This window comes from Medicago sativa, chromosome 4, assembly GCF_051527215.1.
Source record: "Medicago sativa cultivar Bolivia chromosome 4, Bolivia_mono, whole genome shotgun sequence".
Taxonomy (NCBI): Eukaryota; Viridiplantae; Streptophyta; class Magnoliopsida; order Fabales; family Fabaceae; genus Medicago; species Medicago sativa.
Window position 1 is genome coordinate 7,475,825 of NC_140752.1, and position 9,009 is coordinate 7,484,833.

Below are 9,009 nucleotides of genomic sequence, written 5' to 3' on the forward strand. Positions count from 1 at the left end.
AAGAAAAAAAAAATAGTAGGTAATTGCTCCCAATACAATCTGCTTCTTCCATATACTACCTCAACAATATCCCAAAACCAAGCTATCAACCAATTCCATCTCATCATAGTCAATATTCTCCGGATGTGCCTTGTGAACAATAGAAATAAAATTTTCAATTTGAGATGCAGACTGAGAGACATATCTGTTGTCAAAATTAGAACACGCCAAACAAAGAACATATTGCATAAAAAATGGAGTCTGCTTCACAACAACGGGTTTTAGAGTAATTTATAGTATTAAAGAAAAATTAAAAAAAAAAATATTTTCCAAAAATAAATTAGACCTTTAGAAAGTTTCATTTTCTGAATTTGGGTGCATTATTTCTTCTTGTCGATCTCTATTCAGCTCTTTTTTTACCAACTCTAAGGTGGAGTTTGCTATGCGACAAGCAAATGTGGTTGCCCATGTGTTTGCAGGAGAAACCATGTTTCTAATTAGTCTCGTTGTTTATTTTAACATACCCAATTGTATTGAATCTCTTATTATTAATGAAATGCTATAAGCATATTTTTTTTAAAAAAAGAAAAAGTTTCATTTTCATTGAAACTATTGGACCAGCCTCACATTGATTGTTTATTCAATTCATCTTTCCATCTCATTCAGTTGATACCATGCATGTCAACATCAGTCTAAACTTTCACACCATTTTCCCACTACATATGTTAATGAAACAATTTAACTTAAGTCGCGTAGAGTTTTTTTTTTCTTTTTTACAATAAAGTTGCGTAGAGATAAAGAATAGAAAAATCCCATTACATCACTACTTTATCATATTCCATAAACAATAAAAGGGAAATTATGTTCAATCGTTTTCCCAAAAATACTCTATCATATAGCGGATAACCTAGCAAATATAGTGATTTTTTGCTGTAGCAAACACATTAGATACCAGATAATTATTTCTTCAAAAAAAATTAGACACTAGATAATTTAATTATAGAGATATTTGATAAGTTGGGTTCAGACTTTGTTGAAGAATCTGCAATCTTTCGTTTAAACACTCATTCACTCTAATATAAGAACTCTTGAAAATTATTAAATGAATCTCATTAAATTATCATATTTTGACAATAATTAATTTGTTTGCTTAACATTTTTTTTCAAACTTTATAGTAATATGCAATGAAATCCAAATTTTTAACAGAGAGAGAGACAATGTTTGTAGAAGTATTGTATCTCAATAGCAATCCTTTTATTTGTTATCCAATCCAAAAAAAAAAAATAGCTAAAAGGCTCTACCTGGTATTAAGCAAAAACTTGAGCACTAATGTCACTTTATCTAATTAATAACTTACCTCTACCCCAAATTTTGTAAATACATATATCGGTGCTCAGATATGCGCTCTGATTTTGATGAACTTGTATGATCCAATCAGGATCGTTCTTTGGGGAGTGCAAAAAGCTCAACTGAGTTGGGTCTCCTAAAGTGATAGGCCTCAAGAAAAAAATTATTGGTCAATATCTCCACCCTCACTCAAAAAAGAAAAATAATCATGTTTCATGTTTCTATTTCTAAGTTAAAAAAACACGTCTTTAATAAAATAATTGCCAATTTTGATTTCGGCGGCTAATAGTCATTATACAAGTGTTATTTTCAATTTAAATAGAAGATTAATCTTTTAAAAAAATGTGCATTTTTTTATTAGGAACATATTTTTACTATGAGAGCTGAGCCTCCAGTTTCATAGGGATGCCCTGGATTCAATCCATTAAAATTTTTTCTTTATAATTTTTTTTGAGTTGTCAAATAGTAAACATTTGATCTTATAAGCTATGGAATTTAAATGTCTTCAGAGACAGTTATAAAATGAGCATTAATATTACTTAATTAAAAAATCATTTTCTCTATTTATTTAAATCAATATAGTATAATAATTTTTTACTATAACATAATTATTATCGATTTCTTTTATTTACATTAGTTAAATCATTAGTGACTTGGAATGGCTAAGGTAGTGATGTAGTGCGTATGTGTTGAATAACTTCACAAGTAGAGGTGAAAGGTGAAAGTGGGTTAGGCAGGGTCAGGCTTTATAAGAGTATGACATACTTCAAAAAATATAAGTTTGAGTCTGATTTATTACTCGTCATAGGTTTATTGTTAAGGTTTGGTCTTCCCTTTTTAAAGGTCTAATAAAGTCTAAAAAGCTATTTAGAAGTCTATTATACAAAGGTCAAGCAACGCTATAAGCATACTACTTAATTGGCCAAAACTTATGAAGACCTGAAGTATATGCTACTAACTAACATAATTTTACGAATGTTTAATCACGTCAATATATCTGCTACTACCTCATCCTTAATTATAAGATCATTTTGAGAATTATATTTTTTGTCTTTTTTATGACTCATTTGCTATTTCCAACTACGTTAATTATTTCTTTACCTATATACCCCTATTTATTATACACATTTTCTTGAATCAGAGTAATAAATAACATGTTGAAAATATAAACTATTTTTTTTAGGAATTGTTTTCTTAACAAATAATCGATACATTATTTAGGAAACAAATATAGTAAAATTATTTTGAATTTGTATAATCAACTTTTTAAAAGTGTTAAAAATGTTATTATCAATACAAAATTTATTTATTTTTAATGTGCTTACTAAGTATTTTAGGGGGCATTAGTTAGTATACCTTTTACTTATCTCATCACCACCCACGTGTCAACCTTTATATAGTATTTAAATTGTCTTGTTCAAACAAGTTGTTTACTACTTTGAACTTTCTTTCTTTTATAAAATAAAAAAGTTGTTTACTTTAAAACCAAAAAAATAAAAAAGAGAAAGTTGTTTACTTTGTCTCGAAATGAATGTCAGCGAGAATATGAATGAATGAGAAAAGAAATATCGCGAGAAGATTTAAAGAACGATATTTTGACGGTGAAGGAGAAAATGATTTATTTCGTTGTCGACAGAAGCTTTATGTTTTTGTGTGGCGTACACAGAATGCGTTGTCAGCTGGCATGGCAGATAAACTCTTAAAACTGTACGAACATCGTTCCATTGGAATAATTATTCTTTTTTTTTTTTTTTTAGTTTAATCATTTTTTAAATAAAGTACTCTACTCAAAAATACAAACAAAGGACAATTGATTGATGATAATGATGTTACTCATTGATGTCATGGAGTATGAAACATGTGTGATGCACGCGCCATAAACAAACAAAACACAATTGATTGATGACAAAAACAAAACGATATACAATAATATGGTTAATATCGCTAAAAATGAAAAGAACGAATTTGCGAACAAGTTCATAACACTTAAGTTAATACTAGTATACAACAACAAAATGTTTATAAATAGTAATATGATAAAAACTAAATCATTGAAATACTTATGCCGGATCTGCAACGTTGACGCTCAAATCATTGATTGAATCTGTGATTGTTTGAAGTTGATCTTTCAATAGAAACCAAACGAACACCGCACAACAAAATGCGAATCAAACATTGTCACACAAGATAAATAACAACACAACGCTGCACTCAGACGACAAAATCATCAAAAAAGAAAAAAAAAATTGATATACGTGGCAATCACATATTTAGATTGAAAAAAATTGAAAAGAAGATGCAGATGGTAATTCTAGTACAACAAATGACTCAAACCACTCCTCCTCGATAAGTGAGAGAGAAAGCAAATTTCTCTTACTAAAAAACTAGACATTGAGTATTGATTTAAAGGGTTTGTTAACGAGTGTTTCTGAAACACTTTTAAAGATCATAAATGATAAGTATAATGAATATGTGTAATTAATGCATTGAAAATTAAAATATTTATTTTTAAAAAAAATTATCAACCTATTGTTTTATAATCCTTAAAGAGTGTCTCGAGGATACCCGTTACCTTTTCAAATTTAAAAGTAGTACTATCAATTTTTTTTCCAGCATTTTCTATAACACCAACTCTTTTATTGAGTTAAATCAATTTAAATCCTACACTTTATAAATGCAACTTGTATAAAGTGGTAAGTGGTTGAATCTACGTTGATTTCGTACAACAAATTAGTGACCGTTAGAGATGATGTTGAAAAGAGAGTATAGCTAGTGATCATCATTAATTACAAGAAGAGTGACACACACACACACACACACACACACTCTTTCTAACACTCTCTTTGACAACCACTCTTTTATCATGCAAAATTCAATGTTAGTGCCACACATTAGAAATGAGTCACAAATAAAGTAGTGAGAGTCACATATATTTTGCCTAATAATAGAGTGAATGTTAGAGAGTGTTTTAGAAATAGAGTGTTTATAGCATTTATCTTAATTGCAAACTTTACATGGACTTGACTCTTTTCTTATAGATGGAGTCGCAAGAATCACTGAAACTCATATATTATAAGTGTGAAGAAATGATGAGTCAAAGTTCGGACCATGACCCCTATATATCATTATCCATGAGTTGCTTATCGAACCGACTAAATAAATTTTATTTTTCATATTTTTTTTTTTGACAAATCATAAGTTTTTTTAGTTATTCTCTCAAAAAAAAAGTTTTTTTAGTTATGTTGAACTAAAAATAATTTTGACATGTCATATGCTAATTTGCTAAAAATGCATTTCGAGTTTCCCGCAATTTTTTATGTCAAATGATGTACCTCTTTCTCTCCCGCCAAAAACAAAACTATATTCATTCATTGATATTGATAAAATACATCATTTAACATCGTTAAAAAAATAAATGATGAATTTACGAACAACCTCACAGCATCCAAGTTAATAGCATAAAACGGCAAAACACCTACAAATAATAATATAATAAATTAAAGTGACTAAAATAGTCATGTTTAACGTTGACACTCAAATTATTGATTGAATACTTGATATTACAATATAATTATAAACTAAAAAACAATGCAACAAGACGAAAAATCACGAAGAAAAAGAAACCTAGATCTATGTTAACATCACTTATTTTGATTGAAATAAAGATAAAAAGACGAAGAAAGATGATTTTATATCAAAAATTGACTCAAAACCATCACTGAATGAAAAAAATGGAAGACATAGAGAGTGAGTTAGTACCGACTTGTAGTAGAGAAAACCACCACTCAATTATCTTATAACTATCCATCTATTTTAAAAAAGCATCAAAGTAAATTTTTTAAGAGTACTTTAGTAAAGCTAAAATTACAATTCACATTCGCAAATATCACATTTGAAACATAATATCGTAAAAATCACCCATAAATCCATCACTATCACATACAAAATTCCATTCGTTAATCTTTTTGTCTTGGAGAGGTCCATTCGCTCATGTTTGTGTTTAAGTTTAGCTTTTTTAGTTCCCTCAAAACAAAAAAGTTTAGCTTTTTTAGTATTTTTAATGCTAACGTATACTTTGATATATTCTTAGAGTCTAATAATTCTGTATATAAAATGTTTTTACATTGACGTTAATTTAATATAAGAGACAACTATGTTTCTATGTCGCATTACTAGTTTTTAACTGCCCTTACAATGCGCCAAAAAAACCATCTTCGCAAAAATAGGGCGATGTGGCATTATGGTGTATTTTAATTGTTAGACTGACGGTGCACATCCTTTATTTACTTTGTTAATTTTTTTTAAAGATATTTCACTTTTGAATTAAATATATTTTTCTTCCCTATAAAATTACCAACTATTAATTTAATCCGTACACAAATTTTTATACTTGAAAGTGTAATGTGTGACGTGACCTTTCATATAAATCAACTCTACATTGTATAATATCACGCCCTTCGTTGACAAGAGCACCACCTATGTGGATGTCATGTATTTGATGTGCTTCAGAGACTTAGAGTTTGTCTATGATTATGCATGGGAGCAGTTGTCCTTTCATACTTGTGAAAGGAGCTTAACAATGTCTCCCATTATAAGATCACGCATCTAGCATGATACTTATTTTTGTTGCATGTATAAATAAATAATAATGGACTGATTATTTATTCACCCATTGTTGATTGCTAGTATGCTTATATGTTGTTAACGTAGTCGCAAGCTTTAGTATTTCAGCACTCAATGGGTATTAGTATCAGGGATGCATGAGGTGGGTATAAGGACCATCACCATCCACGTGCCATCATGCTTCTCTCGCTGAGGGGTCAAGTTGTACCTGATCCTTACAGAACGCATTTGGATTCGCTAGATCTGGGAGGTGTTTACATGTCCTCAGATATGTCAGTTTGAGTGGATTAGTCTTTACTCTAGATGGCTCAAATGCGAGACTCGTGGGGTGTGATATCTGTCGGAGTGGGTGTTTCGACAGGTTTGTTGTCTAAATTGTCCCCAAACTTCCCTTCAATAGTGCATCTCCCCAGACGACCTTATCGAAGATCATTTACCGCTATGTGCACTATCTTGATCACATGCTGAGAGATCAGGACTTGGGGCTTGTTGTTGTGACTGGTGTTGAGGCGGCACATGGAGACATAAGATCATTTTATTTAATTTCACATCCACACCTCATACTTTTGGATGAGGTTGTTCATATCTCGGATACACAACCATCACACACCTTGACGGAATCGAGTTTAGCTTTTCTCCATTTACTTTGCTTTATTTAGTGCCCATTTATGAGAGATAGACACATGTGATAACAATGTGGGATCTAGTGGGGTCCACTCAATCACCAAGCTATCACATTTGTCTATCTCTCTCATAAATAGATACTAAGTAAGGAAAGTCAAACTCACTGAAACCAACACATAAAAGGTTGCGCCTCTCACTCATATAAGGAGCATAGGCTACCAAAACTCTTTCCCCTAAACCATTTATAGGAGGAAAATTTCACTCGATCCACTAAGAGCACAAAATTTGGAGTCCCTCCAGCAAAGATAATATTATTACGGGAGTTCCAAACAACAACAAGTCAAATCAACAACATACCAAAACCAACTCTCTTAATAGTCCTCATACCCACAAAACTCTCAAAGGGGCCTAGGATACTCGAATGCAAAACTAACTCCCACCCCGACCATCTAGTTACCTCATACCAAACCGGGAGGATGGCATTGCAGATGACAAAAAGATGGTTTGTCGACTTCTCTCTTGCCCCAAAAAACACATACATTGTAATCCAATGATCGACTAACAGCCTGTGCTTAGAAAGGTTCAAACGGATAGGTAATATATCATGAAGAAGTTGACATGCAAACACGACAAATTTTGAATGGGACTTCAAATCCCAAACCCAAGACCAAAACCAACAGGTGAGGAACTCCCATTTGGAAATCATTGGATAAAAATGAGTAAGCATTTTAACAGAGTACACTTATGTATTGCCATGGTTCCAAACCAACTTATCCACGAGCTTTGAAGTCAACATGTGTTCCAACAAGGCTCTAAACTCTCTAACTAGAAGAAGTTCCCCCTTAGTAAAGCCATTGTCCACTTGATTTACGTACCCACCGCCCCTCCTCCCATAACCCCATTTCTCCTACAATGTACCACCTTGACTAGACACCTGAAAATAGCCCTTGGAATCTCACCCTCAGCAGAACCCCTTCAATCCAAGGGTCAAACCATAAGGAGGTCTTGCTGCCATCCCTCACCTTCATTGTCACCCCGTATGGAAACTGATCAGACTGCGATCCCACCTTGGAACCGAGAAGTGACACATCTTTCAACCAATCCATACCTATTAGCTATGATCTCTTTCCATACTTTATGCCTTTGATGCAGGAGTCATCACCTCCGCTTACCAAACGGTGCATGATTCACTAAACAGAGATATTTGATCCCAAGGCTCCTTCACTCTGAGCCTTACACGCTTTCTTCTAACTCACCCAAAAAAATTTGTTGGCCCCCTTAATTCATTGGATTATAATAAAATTATTTATTTCATTTTAAAGGGGTAATCTTGTAAACTATAATGTGATATTTTATAAGTATATACAAGTTATAATTTGTCAGTTTGAAATCATAATGCAAGAAATTGAAACTGTGCAGCTTTTCAGCAGTCACATATGTAATCAAATTGGTCAAATTTGGTCACCGAAGTCAAGTGTTTTTTGTTTTCGTTAATCATTTCTGTATTGTTTTGAACTACATGGCTGTTGTTAAAACATTATTTTATTAATAAAAAGGGTATTGCATTTAAAGAGAGTCCTATGTTTAGAGATCGAGCTAGTAGAACCGTCTTACGTATGGAAATGAGTTATAAGAGTATCCATAATGAAGACATCCATTTTTGACTACATAAATGATTCTTATGTAGACCTTGTGTTAATTAGATATCCAAAAAAAGTCCCCCAATGAAGGTACCTCATAGATATCAAGTGTTAAAATGAGAGATCCTCTATTAAAGATGATCTAGGGGAACCATTTGAGTTTAGCTCATTAAATACTTGATCAAACATGTTTGTGCAATCAAACAAACAAGCTCAAACTTGAGATAGTAAATACCAATAAAAAAAGATTGCTCTTTTGCATGCAAAAGAATAAAAACAAAAATGAGTGATTGATTGCAAAAAAATCACCCCTTCTAACTATTGTCAATGACCAAATTGTCCTATTATTATTATTATTATTATTATTATTATTATTATTATTATTATTATTATTATTATTATTATTATTGTCTCTTTTGAAATTGTTCCGGACCAAGCAAACATGCAAGATCCATTTTCATAGGCTAAACCCAAAAACAACCCAAGTCTCGCATTTGCGTCATTACTCGCGGCACACACCTTCTCACGAGGGAGGTGCTCGAAGCATTATGGGAGACCAGTTCAAACGACTGGTAACGTCTCCCAAAATTGTCCCGCGAATCTTGCTCGATGGTTACGATTCCCACGAATCCGTAACCTTCGAACCCCACGTGTGTCTTAACAACGGGACCTGCACCTCTACACTATAAACAAGAGACTTATAACAGTTCTCAAAGGTACGACATTTTTCCACCTTCAACCCCTTTTTCTGACTCAATACTGACTTGAACGTTATAGTCTATGTAGATACCCATC